General features: G+C 44.3%; 1 protein-coding gene across 4 annotated transcripts in view; it reads left to right on the top strand.

Moving 5' to 3' along the window:
• The window catches only part of FYN (FYN proto-oncogene, Src family tyrosine kinase), a 210,310-nt gene that overhangs the window by 88,258 nt on the left and 103,392 nt on the right, over nt 1–18,660 (top strand). For all 4 annotated transcript variants that reach the window (XM_059401223.1, XM_059401225.1, XM_059401221.1 and 1 more), the window contains one exon: nt 5,959–6,028. The gene's annotated coding sequence lies outside the window, so the exon portion shown is untranslated. The remainder of the gene's footprint in view (nt 1–5,958; nt 6,029–18,660) is intronic.

The raw sequence follows: 18,660 nt of genomic DNA, 5'->3' as shown, positions 1-18,660 counted from the left end.
CCGGGGGAGGGGCAAGTACCAGAACAACAAGTGCTTTGGTAAGACTGGGCATGAAGGAGGAAGAAGAAATGGAAGATAAGGTTGAGGTGGGTTTGGAATAATAGTGGGGGGCTTTGGGAACAAAGCTGAAGAGTTTGAGTTTATGTAAGTCATTGTTTTTTTGTTTGATTTTTTTTTAATATTTTATTTTTTATAAACATATATTTTTATCCCCAGGGGTACAGGTCTGTGAATCACCAGGTTTACACACTTCACGGCATGTTTGATTGTTTTTATTTGTTTATTTGTTTGCAATGCCACCAAGCCCTGAGGCTCCTAGGAGCTGGTTCAGAAACATTGCAGGGCAGAGGTCCAGAGCAGCTCTTCTCTTCTCTATTCTGTTACTGGGGAATCGTCTTTCTTTAAAGAGTATTCCACTTTAAGAAAAACTGAAATCCGTTGGTACATGCAAAAGTGACCCATTCATTTTTCCAGTCAATTAACAAATATATTTTAAGTGGCTCCTACATTCTTACCCCTGCAGTGGGTTCTACTGAAAGACCATTGAAGATTTCCAACTTGTCAATGGCATGGTAGCAAGAACCACTGGGTTAGAATCCTGTCTCTGCCACCCACTGTTCGTAAGACCACAGTCTAGTCTCCTGATATCTGTGGGACCGGTGTCTCACCTGGAAATCACAGGGCTGGACTGATAAGTCATTCCCAGCTGGGACATTCTAGGAGTGACATGATCAGAGATGTAATTCAGAGCTTTCATGCATGTCAATAGATGGGAAAAAGAGAGGCCAAAGTCAGAGAGGCCAGTTAGGAGGTGATAGCAAAAACTTCTGTGAGCAGTCCTAAGACTCTGCGTGAGGGCTTTCACTGATTCCTTCAACAGACAGGTAATACTCAGCACCAGCCACTGTGCTAAGCATTGATAATATAGCAGCGACCAAAATGAAGTCCCCGCTTTCAGAGTGTGTTATGTCTAGGAGGCTGCAGAGGAACTGGGAGCATGGGTGATAGATTTAGGGGTGTGGTTTGAAACTCATGACAAGGGGTGATGGTTGGAGCTTTGGAAGCATATAAGGTACCAGGGAAGAGAAAGCCAAAAGGTTTCGAGAGAAAAGAAGACCTGAGGTGATAGAACCTAAGAACATTCTGTGAAGAACCAACTAATTTCACTCCATTATAGAAACTGAAAGCACCTTCTTCATCAAGCCAACACAGCAAACCCGTCCTCAAAATATCCTGTTGTGGCTAAGAAGCTATAACACACAGAAGAGATAATGTCCAATTAGACGCCCAGGCTCCTTGACTACATCACTCCCGCATATGAAGCAAAATTACTCCAGCGTCCTATATATGGTTTTCTACAAGAGCAGCTCTATTTGGTCTCCTTGGGAAGGTCTTTTATAAATACCAGGGTATGTAAAAATGCCATAGATGACTACCTAAGTTGTGAGCCCCTCAAATCTTTTCCTAGACCAGCTGGTGCTTTTTTTTTTTTTTTTTTTTTAACTTTTCCCCAAGTTATTGGAGTAGATCCAGAAGCAGATTCTGAGATCCTCAAGCTTTTCCTTATTTACCCTGCCAGTAATTACATGTCACAGGTTGCCTTCCCTACTGGAGGCTGAGGCTGAGCAATTAGTCTCCCATTGTCTTTACAGGAAATGACATCCATGTGGCTTCTGGGGAAAGCAACTGCTGACCACTCTGGTTAAAACAGTTTGGAAAGTGTTCAGCACTTCCCCTGGTTGATCACTTAAACTGGCTGATTTAGAAAGCTTTTGGAAATGCGCAAAGCAAACAAAGGTTGTCAGAACCAGAAATCCTCCTGGGTCAGTTCCCCGCACAAAATAAGTCTCTAAACTGTTGTTCTAGTCTCTCAATGCACTGACTTGTCTGGACTCTTCAGCATGTGGCTGAGCCCAAAGTCTAGGGGTTCTATTCTTTTTATAATGCTTTACTGGGCGCTGATTTGCTGGAAAGATGCTTTCCAGCGGCAGATAATTGAAAACCCAAAAGGAGGCCTGAGCAATGAGAAGTTTACTGGAGCTCCATTGGTTCCATAGACTTCAGGATTGACCTGATGGAGTCACCCCAACTTCACTTCAGTGGGGCTTTTTGTCTTTACCCTCCTCTCTGAGCCAGCTTTATCATTAGACTGGAGCAAGGTAGCTACAGAAGTCCTCGGCATCCTGTCCCGCACAACATTCAGTGGGGCGGGGTGGGGGTTGTCTCAGAATGAGAAGTTCCCAGCAAAAACATTCTTCACATCATGCTGGTCTGAATTGAGTCACATGCCTAATCTTGAATCAATCACTTTCAAGAGGAATGTCTTCCCCTTAGATCAGTGCATTTGAAACCCTGTGGACACACAGATCACCTGGGGATCTTGTAAAATAGTGTCTGATTCGGTAGGTTTGGGCTGGGGCCTCAGAGCTGACATTTCTCAGAAGCTTCCCGCTGGTGCTGATTCTGCTGGGTGGCACACCACAAAGCCTTGGGCCCTTCGGGTCCCCACCCAGCAGCTGGGAGTGCCGTCACCTGCCCCTGAGGCACGGTGGCTGAAGGCACATAGGGGTCTGTTAGGAAGAAGGGCGAAGGAATGATTGACCCATGCATGCGAGGACTGTATTAGAGGTATTTGTTCCCAGTGGTAATGAGAATGTTGACATTAAACCAGGAGCTGCACAGGGTCTATGTAGTAGAAGCAAAAATTTCGTGCAGGGCAATGTGTTTTGTGGGACTGCCTATTAGTATCTTATTATTTATGAGGATGTATATGTCGTAATTCTTGAAACAAAAATTCAACAGTCATGTTGCCTTCCTCATTATCATTCAGTTATTTTTATTTAATATCACATATCTAGTGTGTCTCGAAAAGAACAAATTCAAATGAGATGGATGTAAATGTCCATAAGTTTAAAAAGCGTGTGCCAAGCCCAGCCTTTGATCTGAGTGAATGTGTCATCTGTCTTGGTTCTCGGGGAGAGAGAGGACACCCCTACTGTCCTCAGAGTCACTTGATATGATGTTGAGCATGGAAAATGCTGCCAGTGGTGGATTTATGCCAAAGCAAATGGTCACAGTGCCTTTATGAGTGATTATCAGGGGAGAAAATCATTATGCTCTCTCCATTTGAAAAGGAAGAACTATTTTGTGGGGTTTTTTTGGTAAGTTTACTTATTTAAGTGACCTCTACACCCACCTGGGGCTCAAATCCATGACCCTGATATCAAGAATTATATGCTCTTCCGACTGAACTAGCTAGACACCCCCTATTCTGTTATTTTTGAAGTTTTCTTAATAAAAGATACCCAGGAGTCCTGGGCTGCAGCTGTTTAGGGGGAAAGCTGCTGAGACCAAAGGACCGGTGTCCGTCCTGGGGCAAGTCCATCGTAGACCCAGTGGGGCTCAGAGTGAAGCATGCAGCCAGATGTTAAGTAGACCTTCCTGAGACAGTCTCTTTGGTGGGATTTTAATCTCTGACATCATATGCAAGGACAGTGTCACTTAGGAGTGAAGATGACATTTCAGTTCCCGATCTACGGGAACCACAGGCTCACATCCGTAAGGCAAATGGGAAGCCAGAGCAAGTCCTCACTGGCCTTGCCTACATAGGTCACCAAGGTGCCCCTACTTAGGAAATCAACCAGATATTTCTCATCTTTGCAAAACCCATGAAAGGTTGAGAGATTCCCAGCTCCTCTCTACCAGGCGGGGAAAGCTGCTGGACTCAGTGCTCCGTGAAGGCAGGAACTGTGCCCGCATCATGCAGGAAGCCCAGTGTGACGGCGTGACTGGACCGCTGGTCTGTTCCCGGGACACGTCAGTCAGCAGCCCCAGCTGCGTGTCCAAACTCTAAAGAGAAGTGAAAGAAGAGAACACTTTGTTGCCTAACTTCAGTAATTTATACTCAAAACATGGAGTGTTTAGGAGTCCTGTCTACATATTTAGGACCTTACAGCCTGCCAAAGAGAGGTGAAATCATACTCATAATAGGTGATCTGGGCAGGGGGGGGGGGGGCGGCAAGAAAGCCCTTAGACTCACTCATTGATTCAAACAGTGCCGGCTGCACGCCTTCCGGCCTGTGTGTGCTGTGAGGCAAAATGCTATTAGCCACGGGAGGAATCAAAAAACAGCACCTTCCCTTAACAGCCTAAAAAGCAGGATACAGTAAGTGTATTTCAAATATCTATATCAAGTGAAACATAATTTTTGAAAAGAGAAAACGAGGGGTAAGATCATAGCCATTGGGAAAATTAAGGTAGAAAGGGCTCAGGGAGGGGCACCTGGGTGGCCCAGTCAGTCAAGCATCTGCCTTTAGCTCAAGTTATGATCCCAGGCTTTGGGGATCAAGCCCCGCATTGGGCTCTTTGCTCAGCAGAGAGCTTGCTTCTCCCTCTCCCTCTGCCCCTCCCTTCCCCTCTGCTCATGCTCACACACTCTCTCTTTCTCTATTTCAAACAAATAAAATCTGGAAGGAAGGAAGGGTGAGCAGACTCAAGAAGCAGAGGACAGTTAGGCCAGGCCTAAAAGCAGGAGCTCATAACCTGAGTCCATGCATGGATTTCAGGGCTCTGTGAACTTGGATGGGGGGGAAATTGTTTTCACGAACCCTTAACCAAAATCTAATATTTCCTTCTATTACAAAGTAGCATTAGGTTTTTTCCACCAATAGAAATTAAGGGTATTTTCATATTACATTTTGGTTATAGATATCCTAAAATATCATTTATGCCCAACAGTACTTCAAATTACAGTAATTTTTAGACTTTTGATGGAACTTATTTAAATATGAATAGAAAGACATCATAATTTTGTTATATATTTTGTTAACAATTTATCAATATACTTCTTTTGAATCCTGTTCATTTGTTGCATTAATTTCAAGCATTTAAAAACATTATTCTGGGAAACGTGTCTCTAGACTGCTATGGGACAAAAAAGACAAAGAGCCTCAGAAAGTGGCGAGGCCTCCTACCCGCAATTCGGAGACAGAGACACTCGGGGAAGGAACTGGCATGCTGCCCATGGGCGCAGGCAGGACAGGTGACGGGACACTACAGCTTCCGGGGGGAAGCTGTGGATAGAGCAGAGGGAGCTGGAGTCCCAGGCTAATGTAACTTCACACGTAAATTTGTAGGCCACGGGAAACAGTGGAAGGTGTTTCCACAAGGCTTTAAGCTGTGTTTAGGAAGAATGCCTTCCAGAACCATGAGAACAGGATTGGAAGGGAAGAAACCTGAGGCTAGGGAACCGGTTTCTTCAAGGAGCTGTGCCCGCTGGTGTAATGAGAAGACGGAGAGAGGCGCTGAGTTCCAACACCCGCAGGACTAGAAGGGCAGGCTGGGGCCCTCCTTTACCGAGGAGGTGAGGAAGGCCGGGTTTGTTTTCAGGCCTGGCTGATTAGGAGACAGATAATAGCTCCTTGCATGCACTAAGTGTTTACGACATGCCAGATGCTGTTTTAAAGCCTTGCTCTGTGACATTTATATGTTATTAGATTTATCTCATTTAATCTCCATAACCACCCTGGGAGGTCAGTGCAATAATCCCTGTTTTACAGATAAGAAAAAGAACTCCAGAAATGAAAGGTGAGGGTCTCACAGTCAGCAAGGGAAAAGAGAGTGTGTTATTGAAAGAAGTAGGGAAAAGAATTGGTTTGGGGAAAATGTCTATGAGTTCACTTTTAGATATTTTTGCATTGTTTTGTCTTCAATTATTTTAAAGGGCTAGAAATTCAAATAAAGTAGGAGCAAAACTTCTGGTTTATTTCATCTTCCAGAGTTTTATTTATTTGTTAACTTACAAATTGTTTCCATCTGGGAAAAACAGAGGAGAAGCTGGCAGTAAGACTTTGGTACGTGGATGAGGGTCCCAAACGAGGAAGACTGCGGGGTTTCCAGAAACAAATGACTTCCGTTCAGTGATGTATTTTTTTCCTTTTGTCGTGGTTTGTTTTTCAGGACCGGTCCAGCAGCTGTAGAAGAAGACATGCGGTGTATATAAAGTTTGTGATAGTTGGGGGAAATTTTGGTAAGTGTTGCTGCATTTAATTCTAATACTTTTTGTCATAAGATGGTGCCCCAAAGGGTAGCCATCGCCTCGCTTCATGCATCTTTTAAATCTGTACTTAACTTAGACAAAATGGGTTTTTATAATTAGATGAGACATTCAGTCGGTACTTGTTGACAGTATGACATTTTTTCTTGTCGTTGCTGATGTTATTAAGAAATGGGGGGTTGTCTAAGGTTCAATAAGTCTAGGTTTAGGGAAGCTTCTGGATGCAGGGTAAAGAATACCCTTGAGAGTTTGCTTATGGTCTAAGTAAGCCATGGAATGTAAGCGTGATGAAGGGCAGACCAGTAGGGTAACAACAGCGAGAGAAAGTCTCCCCCGCAGAGAAATCCTTCCAGCCTGTCTGTTGAAATGAGAAATGGGCAGTTAGCTGTTTGGGGAATGGGAAACAGAAGGGAATCGAGAGCCCTGTCATGTGTGGGAGTCAGTTCCACCAATGACAGTGGCCCAAGACACCAAGGACATTAAGTTCGGCAATGACTCAGAATACCTTGCTAGCAGTAGTAAGAAGAACAGTCTTCAGGGTCAGGCAACCTGGGCTAAAATTTAAGTTCAATGCTAACTGGTTGGTACATCACTCTTTGAGCCTCAGTTTCCACGTCTGTAAAACGAGGCTTGTAATGTTACCCACTTCATACGGTTGTCGCAAGAGTAAACTGAGCGAGGTGGTGCTGGGGCATAAGAGTGGCTCTATAAAGCAGTTGTTCTTGAAAACAGGACAGCCTTGTTTGGAAACGGGGCATTTATCACTGAAGTCAACCCACCCAAAGGTGTACATCTCCCAGCAGGAGGGCCACTGGGATGGCACACCACCTTTACTGTCCCAAGGGATGTCACAGCCAATCACCACAGACCGTCCTCCAGGTCCACTCCATAACACTCTGTGGCAACCCCAAGACATTTGTCATCTTCTCGCCTCTTGTTTACCCATTCTTAGAGAGGCTTGGCAAATTTGACTTCCCTTCCTGCCGCCTCTGCAGACAAGTGCAGTTACATTTGTCTGAGTTTTGTTCAGTTTTGAAGTGAATGTTACTTGTAACAAAAATAATGAGAAGGAAAAGAGGAGTTGGGAGCAGTTACCATATTTAGGCTTTCGTTTCCAAACCTTTCTTCTGATTGTTTTCATCTGTGCTTACTAGGTACCCTTCGCAGAGGTCCAGTTCTTGGGCTGAAACTTTTGAGCTTTGACTAAAAAAATTTGGTTCTGGGTAAGGGCTTTTATCTGTGGTTGGAAGGGATCAACTAGTTCACTCACTGCAGATGGGCTGGTGTTCAAGATTGGTGTCGCTAGGTGGACCCCTCCAGTTTCATAGAATTAAGAGACGGCCATGGCCTCAGGGCTTCTCTGGCCCATTCTCCCACTGGCCAAAACAAGGTCTCTTCTACGGAAGCCGTGACAGGGGAGTCCGAATTCTCTCAGAGGTGAGGAGCTTGCTACTGCGTAAAGCAGTGTGCTCCAAGTAAAGAAAGCAGTTAAGGGACATAAGAAGGGTTTAGGGGGTGATGACATCGTTCTGGATCTTGGATCTGTGGCCATATTTATACAGCTGTCTTGTTTCATGAAAATTCATAGAGCTCTATGATAAAAGGGTGAATTTTGCTGTTAATTAAATCTCAGTTTTAAAATAGGAAAAATAAAAAACCAAGCAGTTAGACAAATACCTGGATATTTAGCTCAAATTGTTAAAAAGAAAGCGGGAAGAAAGAAGAGAGGGGGAGGGGAGGAAAGCAATCTAGTCCTTATGTTGAATGGTATGTGCTCCGTGAGCCGGCAACTTGGTCTTCTTCCTTCCTCTGGTCCCAGTGCCTAGACAGTGCCTGGCACCAGAAGGCCTGTGATAAGTACTTACTGAGCCAACTATGCTTGTAGTCACGTTCTAAGCAGACAGAAAAGTCTACCCACTCTCTCACAAACCAGCTCTTCAGGTGTTTGAAGACCTCTCCATCATTCATCATCTCTTCTCTGGGCTCAACTTAATCATGTTCCATCCTTGTACTGTTTGCGTCCTGATGTTATGTCCCACTCCCTCTCCACCCTGCCTCTCCAGCATTAGAAACGCTGCCCCTAAGGTGATCTGGCCCATGAGCAGTACAGAGGGCCATTGCTTCTATAGAAAATGTCAATAGCTACCAACCGTAATCCTCTTCCTTTGCAGTCGGTACTGAGTGCCTGGTAATAGATTGTGAAGGATTTCTTAGCAGTCTAAGAATGGAACTCCTCAAAGGAGGGAGGATAGCCATCCAAGAGATAGGGTGACAGCAAAACCATTCTCTCTTAAGTGTCTTGACTGAAATGAGGCCAGGCCATGCCACCCTTTGTTGAAGACAGGAGTGGTGCTGTTTATAAATCTTTCAAGGTAGCACTGTGTCACAGATCCTAACAATGCATTATGAATCATAGGAAGTTTAAAATTCTTAAAACGTAAACTTGTGAGTGCCTTAAAAAAATCTAGATTCCACCTCCTCCCCAGCCATGTCACGGTGAGATATATAAATACATAAATATATATAGAGAGAGAGCTGTGGTTCTCAACCCGAGTTAATTTTGTTCTCCCAAAGGACATTTGGCAATGTCTGAAGACATTTTTGGTTGTCACAGCTGGGGGTGGTGGGGGATGTGTGTACTGACACCTAGTGGGTGGAGGCCGTGGGTGCAGCTAACTGTCCTACAGGGCATAGGACAGCACCCCCACCCACAATGATCAGGCCCAAGGTATCAGTGATGCTGACACCGAGAAACCTGATATGGAAGTAATAAAAAAATTCAAAATCGGAAGTACTTATTTTGAAGGTTTAAAATTTTACATAGTTTAACATCTAGTTATATGTAAATATATAACTAGAAAACATAAAGAAGTTTGGTCAGAGAATCATAGGCCTGAAAGGTCTTGTAAGAGGCTCTCTCTCTTACACCACCGCTAACTCCAAACAAGAACTGATTTAAATGAATTCAGACAGACCGTTGGGCGTCTGAAGACTTACACTGATGATTGTCAACTAAAAATGAGACCCTCACAACATGACCCCCACATTCACACAAGGAGGTTGTCTCCAATTTTAATTTCAGCCCCGGCTTCTTCAGAAGTGCCTGCCTTTCGATGGTCTCTGAGATGAAATGGCATTTCAATCTGGGCTGGTCCTTCCTTTTGAATCAAGGGCAGTGATTCTGTTGTGATGAAAATGTGCTTAGGGAGGAGGGAGATCTCATTACAGATGATTGAGATTGGGTATTTTGGTACACAGTGCTGTTTATTTGCATCAATTTCCTAGTGACACCACAGTCTGGTTTAAATGTAAGTTGTTGAGAGTTTCTATAGCCCAAAGACGGCTACATTTGCTGAAGCAGGGAGATTAAAGCAACATATGTCAAGTTGTGATATAGGACAATCCACTTGAAAAGACTTTAATTATAGGGCTTATTTTGGGAGGGTAACTGTGCTTTTTGTGAGGTATATTTTGGGATCCACTAACCCAGCTTCAAGGCCAGTAATATCTTCCCAGAAAGGGTGTGGCTTGTGCTTGTGGCCATAAATATTTTCCTACCAAAACCTTTGGTATAATATTCTTTCCTAGTTTACTACCAAACATTTTTCTTTTTCTGATAATCTTCCCCTTTGCAAGTATGCTATGAAAATGCGTTCTGGAAACATGGAGAAGAAAAGGATAAAAGATCTCATTTCAGAAGGCCAAGTCCAGAGACTTAGGGCCTTTACATTATCAGTCTGCTGTGTTTAAGATGAATAGAATTTGGGGCGCCTTGGTGGCTCAGTGTGTTAAAGCCTCTGCCTTCGGCTTAGGTCATGATCCCAGGGTTCTGGGATTGAGCCCCGCATCGGGCTCCCTGCTCAGTGGGGAGCCTGCTTCCCCACTCTCTGTCTCTGCCTGCCTCTCTGCCTACTTGTGATCTCTGTCAAATAAATAAATAAAATCTTTAAAAAAAATTAAAAAGATGAATAGAATTTGGAGAAATGTTCCAAGGCTGAATAGTAAGCAGCATTGGATGATGCTGAATATTTAATGTAAGAAATGATAGAAAAGCTACACATTTATTGCTTCCTGATTTGCCAGCACTGCCTCTCTCCCGCCCCCAAGGAATTGTTGTGGGCCACCTCATTGCCCTTTTATCTCAGCTGACAACCTAGAGTGGGTATCTGTTTGCACATTTGCTCTTCAAGACTCGTGCCTTTCCCCAGCTCTGCCTTTGGTGGCCTCCTCCACTTCTCTGCTAATACCTGAGGCCTTTGGCCTTCTAGAGCGGAAGGGTTGGAACTTTCTGCCCAGTCAGCATTTCCTAATCCTCATTTGACAGCAAATGATAAAGGAGAAATTAGATCAACTAAATAAACTCACTTTTCGCTTACACAATGTGTGTGGCAGGTGGGCGGGGAGGAGGAACAGAGGTCGAGTAAGAACAATTTTTTAACCCAAAAAACCAACCACACCTGAGGGCAGAGAAGCACTTTCATCTAAATTCTAAGTCACAGAAGCAATAAAATGAGAGCAAGAATCTTCCATGAGGGAGTTTTGGGAGGGAGGGTTAAAGCAAAGCTTCCTAACGGTAGAAGTCTCTGGAGAGGTGTCCCTGTTCTCCCAGAGGCGGCAGCCTGTGCCTGGATCACCCAGAGAGAGAATTTCAGAGTGTGGGTCCCCGGGCCCAGTCCAGATGGCTAGAATCCAAACCCCTGTGGCAGGTGTGTTCTTCACGCCACTCTCCTCTTGTCCATAGTAATATGCACCACTGCCCAGTCTCTAAGATTCTCTTCCATAAGCATGGCTGAAAAATGCAAAGAACAGATCAGCCATTTTGAAGGTCAGAACTGTGCGTGACGCTCCTTGCTCTGCTGTGCGTGGGAGGGTAGAGCACCATATTGTTACCTCGTTCTCTTGATCCTTGAGTTTATTCCTCGCTCACTGAGGGAAGCGTCCTTCTCATTCCAGGTTAGTGTGGGGCCATCCTAGCCAGATTCTTTGAAGCTGCTTTGAGACAGTGTCCTTCTTGTCTACTCCAGTAGTCCAAGGATCTGCTGAAACTTTACACTGTAGCGTGGGTGCCGTAAAACCAGCATTTCCCACTTATGGAGAGGAAACACTTTCAGAATAAGTAACTGTTGCATATTCTAGTACATGCTGGACAGCTGCCACTGTGTAATAAATCCCACCTGGGATACAGGTATTGGGACCAACTCTAGAGCCCTGCCTCTAACTATACGGCTGCCTGTGTAAATGGGTCTCGCGATATCATTTGTAGAGCTAACAGAAGCTTATAAGGAGCTGCCGCATTCTCGCTCCTCCCAAATCACTTCTTAGGTGGTAGAACAGGTATTATCCCCAGATAAAATCTGCGGCTCCGAGTGTTTAGCCTATGCCTTAGGAGGCATTTGGGAGCTATGGGGTTTTTGTTTTTAAAAAAGATTTTTATTTATTTATTTATTTAACAAAGAGAGAGAGACAGCGAGAGATGGAACACAAGCAGGGGCATTGGAAGAAGGAGAAGCAGGCTTCCCGCCGAGCAAAGAGCCCGATGTGGGACTTGATCCCGGGATGCTGGGATCATGACCTGGGCTGAAGGCAGATGCCCAACAACTGAGCCACCCAGGTGTCCTGGGGTTTATGTGTTGTCCTCCTCTCAAAGACTGGAGGAGCATTGGCATGCAGTTGGCATGCAGTTGGCATGGGGAGTCAGGCAGGGAGGGTAAATGTCCTACAGTGTCTCCCACAGTCCTGCCCAGTGAAGAGCTGTCCCCGGCATGGTGTTGGTTGCACCCCAACTCAGTAACACTGCTCTGAATTTGTAGGGCTAAGTTGTGCAGTTGAACTGTGCTTGTATCTATGCTATCTAAGCCAGGCCCTTTATGGCCCCCTCCCTGTTAAAGGCATCATAGAATGAATTCCTGCTTCACTGGGGGCTCTCACTGCATTAAAAATCGAATTCTGAATGATTGTTCTTTGGGTTGTGCCATTGCTACTCTGCACCAGAACACAGGCACAGCAAACTCTGTGTGGAAACAGCCTTTCTGAAACCTCAGTGGCCTGGGTTGACCAGTACCCTGTGTCTGTCAGTCTCCTATCAGGGCCTAGCACTGGTCAAAAGAGTGCCATCTTGGGAAAGGATCACAGCCCAAAAGGATGCTCCGCCTGGAGCCTTTGATCCAGTCTTACTGGCTTTAAAACCATCTAGATAGGGAATTGGGTGTCAATTTCAGGAGTTTTTGATGTGATATCTTAGGCTTTGTACCTACCTGGTACACTTCAAGAGCCTGCTCTTGGAGGTTTTCTGAAGTTTGATTTTGATGTTGGCTAACAAAGCAGCCAAAACAGTGGCTACTTCAGTTTGAATGAGCACATACGGAATTTATTAAAATGGTAAAAATGTAACCATATTGAACGAAGCACACAGTGAAGCTGACCTGAATAAAAATGTCGAGAGGATTATGAAAAGAGGAGGTAGTGATATTACATTATTTTTTCTTTCCTATTATTTTTTTTCTTTTATCTCTCTTCTAGTTTCTTTCCCAACTTTTTTTTTTTTTTAAAGATTTTATTTATTTATTTGACAGAGAGAGATCACAAGTAGGCAGAGAGGCAGGCAGAGAGAGAAAGGGAAGCAGGCTCCCTGCTAAGCAGACAGCCTGATGTGCGGTTCGATCCCAGGACCCTGGGATCATGACCTGAGCCGAAGGCAGAGGCTTTAACCCACTGAGCCACCCAGGTGCCCCCCAACTTTTTATTCTTAACAAAGTTTTAACTAGTTTAGGAGAATCATAAAACCAACACCTACATGCCCTTTACCTAGATTCACTAATTGTTCTGAATTTTCCATATTTGTTTTCTTTATTCCTTCTTCCAATTATTTATACATATGTATTTCTATATATTGCATGTAATATATATGACATACATTATATAAATTTTTGCTGTGCCGTATTTGAAAGTTGCAAACATCTTGACACTTTACCTCAAATATTTCATTGTGTATCTCCTAAGAATATGGATTCTTTTACATAACCACAACAGTCTTACACCTAAGAAGTTTACAGTGATTCCATGATACTGTCTAGCATCTGGTCCATAGTCAGACCTCCCCCATTATCCAGGCTGCATGTGGTATAGAACGTCTTGAGTTCTGGCCTTGCCTGTCTCTTCATAGTGTTGGTGAACTTACTCCTTCTCTCTTCCTGAAAATTGTTAGATTGAGAGGCTTGGTATTAAATGCGGGTTAAACTTTTTTTTGTTTTGATAGTTCATAGATGGTAATGCGTGTTTGATTTTACATCACAACAGGAGGCGGACAATGTCAACTAGTGCCGCCATCCACAGAGTTCAGTTCGCGCTCTCGGGCGCGGTGGTAACCAGACCTTCCCTATGCCCAGATACACCGGGAGTCAGTGAGGCATCTGTGGGCTGCTCCGGGGATCCTTTGTGAACATCTTACCACCCTCCTGCCTTTCGTCCCGTGCTTTGAGCAGCAATGGGTAATCCCTACCTGGATCGCTTGCCACACTGGGGTAGTGTCCGATACTTTTTACCCTTTGCTTTCTCTTCCTCGGTTCTTTATAGGGAGTGATCTAGGCCTTCATGTTTTTACAGTGATGATTAGCCACTTCCCTGGTGGCCAGCTAGGTTTTGCTGTGATAATAGATTTCTTGTCTTTAGGATAAGAAGGAGTAACTTTAACAAAGCTGTTTACCTCATGCCAGAGTACCACAAAGGCTCCTTAACTATCGAACATTTTTCACTTTTTCCCACACACACCAGCTCAGGTTAGTGAGCAAAGGGACTCGTTCAGGGTCTCCGGGCTCCTCTGGTGGAGCCGAGGTCAAGCAGGATCTGTCAGGGATTTTCTACTTTGCCGTGTTCCCTCTGATTCCCAGCCCTTTCGGTGCCTTGCACCTACAGTTCCTGCCCTAGATGAATGCCCAGGTCTGTGAAACAAGGCAGAGTCAGCCAGGAGGGGGCTGTGCCACTGGAGAAACGCAAGGTGCATGTGCTCCAGGGTCACAGACAGCTGCGGGCGCAGTACTATCAGAAGTCTTGATCTGTATTCTAACCCTCCCAGGCTTTCAGTGTCGGGAGCTCATTTATATATTCTGTCAGCAGAACCGGCAGGTTTCAGCACCTGCACTGCGGCTGGCGGACTCCTCTCGTCAGCCAAGGCTTTGTTTAAAATGGAATTCTCGGCTTGCGTTTCACATACTCTTTTAAACAAAGATTCACATTCTTGAAATTTGATTTGGGGGGTGTTTGCTTTTTGAAGAGGGGGAAAGTTGGGTTTTATGGATGTGTTCTTTAACTGATATATTATTACAAATCCTCGTATTAATGAGTAGGTTAATAGCACAGTAGTGGATATTTCATCTGTGGCTTTGAACGAAAACAAACACATTTCCCTCTGAATATCATCTGTAGGATTTTTCTGTTTGAAATTGTTGTCTGAGGGGCACCTCTCAGTTTAGTGGTTCTGTCGGTTAAGCGTCTTTCTCCGGCTCAGGTCATGATCTCAGGGCTCCAGGATCGAGTCCCGAGGTGGGCTCCCTGCTCAGAGAAGAGTCTGCTTCTCCTCTGCCTCTGTCCATCCTTCCTGCTCGTGCTCTCTCTCTCCCACTCTCTTTTTCGCAAATAAAATCTTCAAAAAAATATTATAATTGTTCTCTGAGTCCTTACCAAGGAGATGAAGCCTCTCTGTTTCACCCGCCTCATCCTCGTTCTTTGTGTGTGTTTAACTGTAGTAACGTGCCACGGAAGGAACTGTGCGTTGTTCCCATGAGGAGAACTGGAGCAGAGCTGACACAGATCAATAGCAGGACTCCTCAGAATGGGCCTCAGTTGTCACAGTGTGTTGGCCAAGGCCAAAGACCAATCAGTTAACGCTAATCATTTGTAGGAGAAATTATCCTTGAGTTTGGAGTAACGGGGAAACAGTTGCAGGTAGAGGCCCTCTCTGGTCTTACTCCATCCTGCAGGAATTTAGTCCTGCCCTCCCACTTTACAGATTAACAACCTGAGGCACCTGCACATTGAGTCGGGCCTAGGTCGGACCTAATTAGCTTGGGTCTCTTGTGATTCCTCCTCACATTTCCTGAAGTTAAAGTTTTTCGTCAGCAAGTACAAACCATACTGCCTTACCCCAGCGTAACACTCGTCCCACAGACACACACGGTATTTCTTCCCATGCTAACCCCCCATGACCCAACTTCCCACCTCTAGGAACATTTAGCAAGTGAAGAAATGAAGGTCTGGATCCATGCTGCCCAATAGAAGAAATAGAAGGCAAAGTGCATGTATAACTTAAAATTTGCCAGTAGCCATGTTAAATGAAAGTAAAAAGAAATAGGTGAAATGAATTTTAATAATACACTTTAACCTGAGATATAGCTAAAGATATAGCCCTATAGCCCTAAGATATAGCTAAATTATTATAGCATCAATCCATATTAAAAATTATTGAGGGGCACCTGGGTGGCTCAGTGGGTTAAGCCTCTGCCTTCAGCTCAGGTCATGATCTCAGGGTCCTGGGATCGAGCCCCACCTCAGGCTCTCTGCTTGGCAGGGAGCCTGCTTCCCCCTCTCCCTGTGCTCTACCTGCCTCTCTGCCTACTTGTGACCTCTTTCTCTGTCAAATTAAAAAAAAAAATTACTGAAATATTTGTGGGCAGTCTTAGAAATCTCAGTGTGTATGCAACACCTAACGGCACATCTCAGTTGAGACAGGGCACATTTGAAGCATTCTATGTGGCTCCTGGCTACTTCTTTGGGCTGCAAAGCAGTCCAGGGCCACACCCGGCAAGATTCTTTAATTGACTCTCTTGAGAGAAACTTAATCAGCTTTCTTGTCCTCCCCACCAGTCTGAGGCCACATATTTCTATCCTCTGTGTGCCACTTTTTCCCCCAGCTAAGTCTAATTACAGGGAGATGCTGGGTTTGGCCATAAGGCCAACTCAGCATTTTTCTTCCAGTCCTGGCAGCTGGTGAGACCCACATCCCCAGCCTTGTAAATGACAGTGTAAAGCACACTTCCAAATGTCTCCACAGCACTTTCCATGATGTCCTTTCTCTGAGGGGGTAACTCCGTGGCATTTTGCAAACCCAGGGTGATTTTTTTTTTAATTAATCTTTACTGAAAGACCCATTCTAATCAATGGATTCTTAAAATTCGTGCAGACTTGTAGTTTCCCAGGACCTCAGCAGAACAAGTAAGCATTATACATTTTTTAGCTGTTTTTACACCAGGTGTACCTTTGTTTTGATTCATGATGGTTTCTTCTTCTTCTTCTTCTTCTTCTTTTTTAAATTAGTGAAATACTAGTCAATACATCAGTCCCACTTTGAGCATTATTCACAATGAAACCAAGAACATTATTCACAGTGAAACATTAATAAAGGTCAGATTCCATTTCCACTAAATGTCAAGTCTCCTGGCCATTGACCCTGTCGCTTAAAGTAGATTATCATACAATCCTGGAGTGGGGGGATGACAGAAGAAGGGTGACAGGTCCCTGGAGTTTGTTATGATGGACTTTACCCAAATGGAAACACTGAACTGTGAAAACAGAAATTTGAATAGGGTAAAGATTGTCCCATATTCCTAATTAGAGGCCAGACTCCACATCTTCCAATAATCTCCATTAAATAAAGGATAGAAAGGATAATGCCTTTTTCGCATCCTCTGGCCTCTTCCTGTCATTGAAGGATGACTCCATCAAACCAGAGAAATGAGTTTCCCCTATTTTCCTTCAACTCTGTATTCCTTAGATTTTGACCTTGTGTCAATCTCTCCTATTCACAGGGCCCTTGAATCTTTAGGTGTAAGGTTGCATTTGGAATCAAAACGATGTATTTTATAAGGGCAGTTTTTTTTCTATCACCTCCCCCCAACCCTTTCCTACATCAGTACTCAGTCCCCATTTTTTTAAAAGATTTTATTTATTTATTTGACAGATCACAAGTAGGCAGAGAGACAGACGGGGGGGTGGGGAGGAAGAAGGCTCCCTCCTGAGCAGAGAGTCCCATGTGGGACTCCATCCCAGGACCCTGGGATCTTGACCTGAGCTGAAGGCAGAGGCTTAACCCACTGAGTCACCTAGGCGCCCCTCAGTCCCCATTTAAATCACAGCCCTTTTATTCACTCTGATTCAAAGGCATTTTTATTTCTTTAAGCGGATATCTTGTGTTCATTTCAAAATATCATTTACTAGCTGTATTTCTGCTCTACAACCAGAAATCAGCTGAGTTGCCTCGGTTTAGAAATGTTTCAGTTTCATCTTCAATCTTTTTTTTTTTTTTTTTTTAAATTAGACAGAGATCACAAGTAGGCAGAGAGGCAGGCAGAGAGAGAGAGAGGAGGAAGCAGGCTCCCTGCTGAGCAGAGAGCCCAATGTGGGACTCGATCCCAGGACCCTGAGATCATGACCTGAGCCGAAGGCAGCGGCCTAACTCACTAAGCCACCCAGGCGCCCTCATCTTCAATCTTCATAGTTGACTGAGAGGGATGGATGAGGGACTGAGGAAAGGAAAGGAAATCTAGAATGGAATGGAAAGGCAGAGCTTCATCTACTTCAAGGATTCTTACCTGGATCACGTGAGGAGATGTTAAAAACCTTGGTCCCAGGCCTCACTGTCAGAAGCCCTGGGGACAGGGACCCAAACCAGTATTAAGAACCACCCACTCTTACTCAGTTGTGTCCATTTGTCAAAATTCAGGGGCAGCTTTGCCACATGTAAATTATACCTTATCAAACTTAATATCCCGAAGTATATTTATATGCATGCCTTGAGATTTTTGAAATTGTTGACACCCACCATGGAGAATATTTTGACTACCAAACTAGACTCTGAGATAAAGCTCACAGTCAAAACAAGCATTCATCCATTCAGTAAACATTTAAGAAGCAGTGCTAGGCATTGTTTCTGCCTTGGGAAAACAGAGGTACATTGAGACCCAGTACTTTGACGAGGGTTTTGTTTTATGGGTGAGACCAGTATCCACCAATGAGGATGCAAAATGGAAAGTGTAATATGAATATGTCTATAGAGCAAAAAAGGAAAAAAAGACCCCCAACAAATACACACCCATGCGCGCACACACACATTCCCAGCTCTACCCCCCTGCCTTCTTGAAGATAGAATGGGGTAGGCAATCTTGGGAAAATTTCACAGAGAAGCCACAGAACATGAGTCCTGGGGCATGATTAGGCAAGGAAGTGGAAAATGTGCCTGTTTTACAAAGGAATGGCTCTCAAAATTTGGTTATTTGGTTCCAAAGTTAATTTTTTTAAAAAGCCATTATGTCATCAGTTGTTTTTTAAAGTGATTTCCACAAGCTTTTGTAGTCTCCAGTTTGTCTGTCCTGCTCTATCTTGTCCCAGTGCCTGACACAGTAGGCACGCCACCCAGTAGGTGTGCTGAACTGAATTGATTCCTTCAGTAGTTTGCCTCGCCCCCGACAAACTGTTATACACCACTGCGTCTTGGGATAATAATAGTAGTGTGTAATTTTCAAAATAGCACCCAAGTTACCTCTGTAAGTATTGCTTCCTGAACACTAAAAATATTTGCCCTTGAAGGAGAGTGCATTTAAGAATATTTAAGTAGT

Source organism: Mustela nigripes, chromosome 5, assembly GCF_022355385.1.
Source record: "Mustela nigripes isolate SB6536 chromosome 5, MUSNIG.SB6536, whole genome shotgun sequence".
In the NCBI taxonomy this organism is placed as follows: domain Eukaryota; kingdom Metazoa; phylum Chordata; class Mammalia; order Carnivora; family Mustelidae; genus Mustela; species Mustela nigripes.
This window is presented reverse-complemented; position numbering and strand designations above follow the sequence as displayed.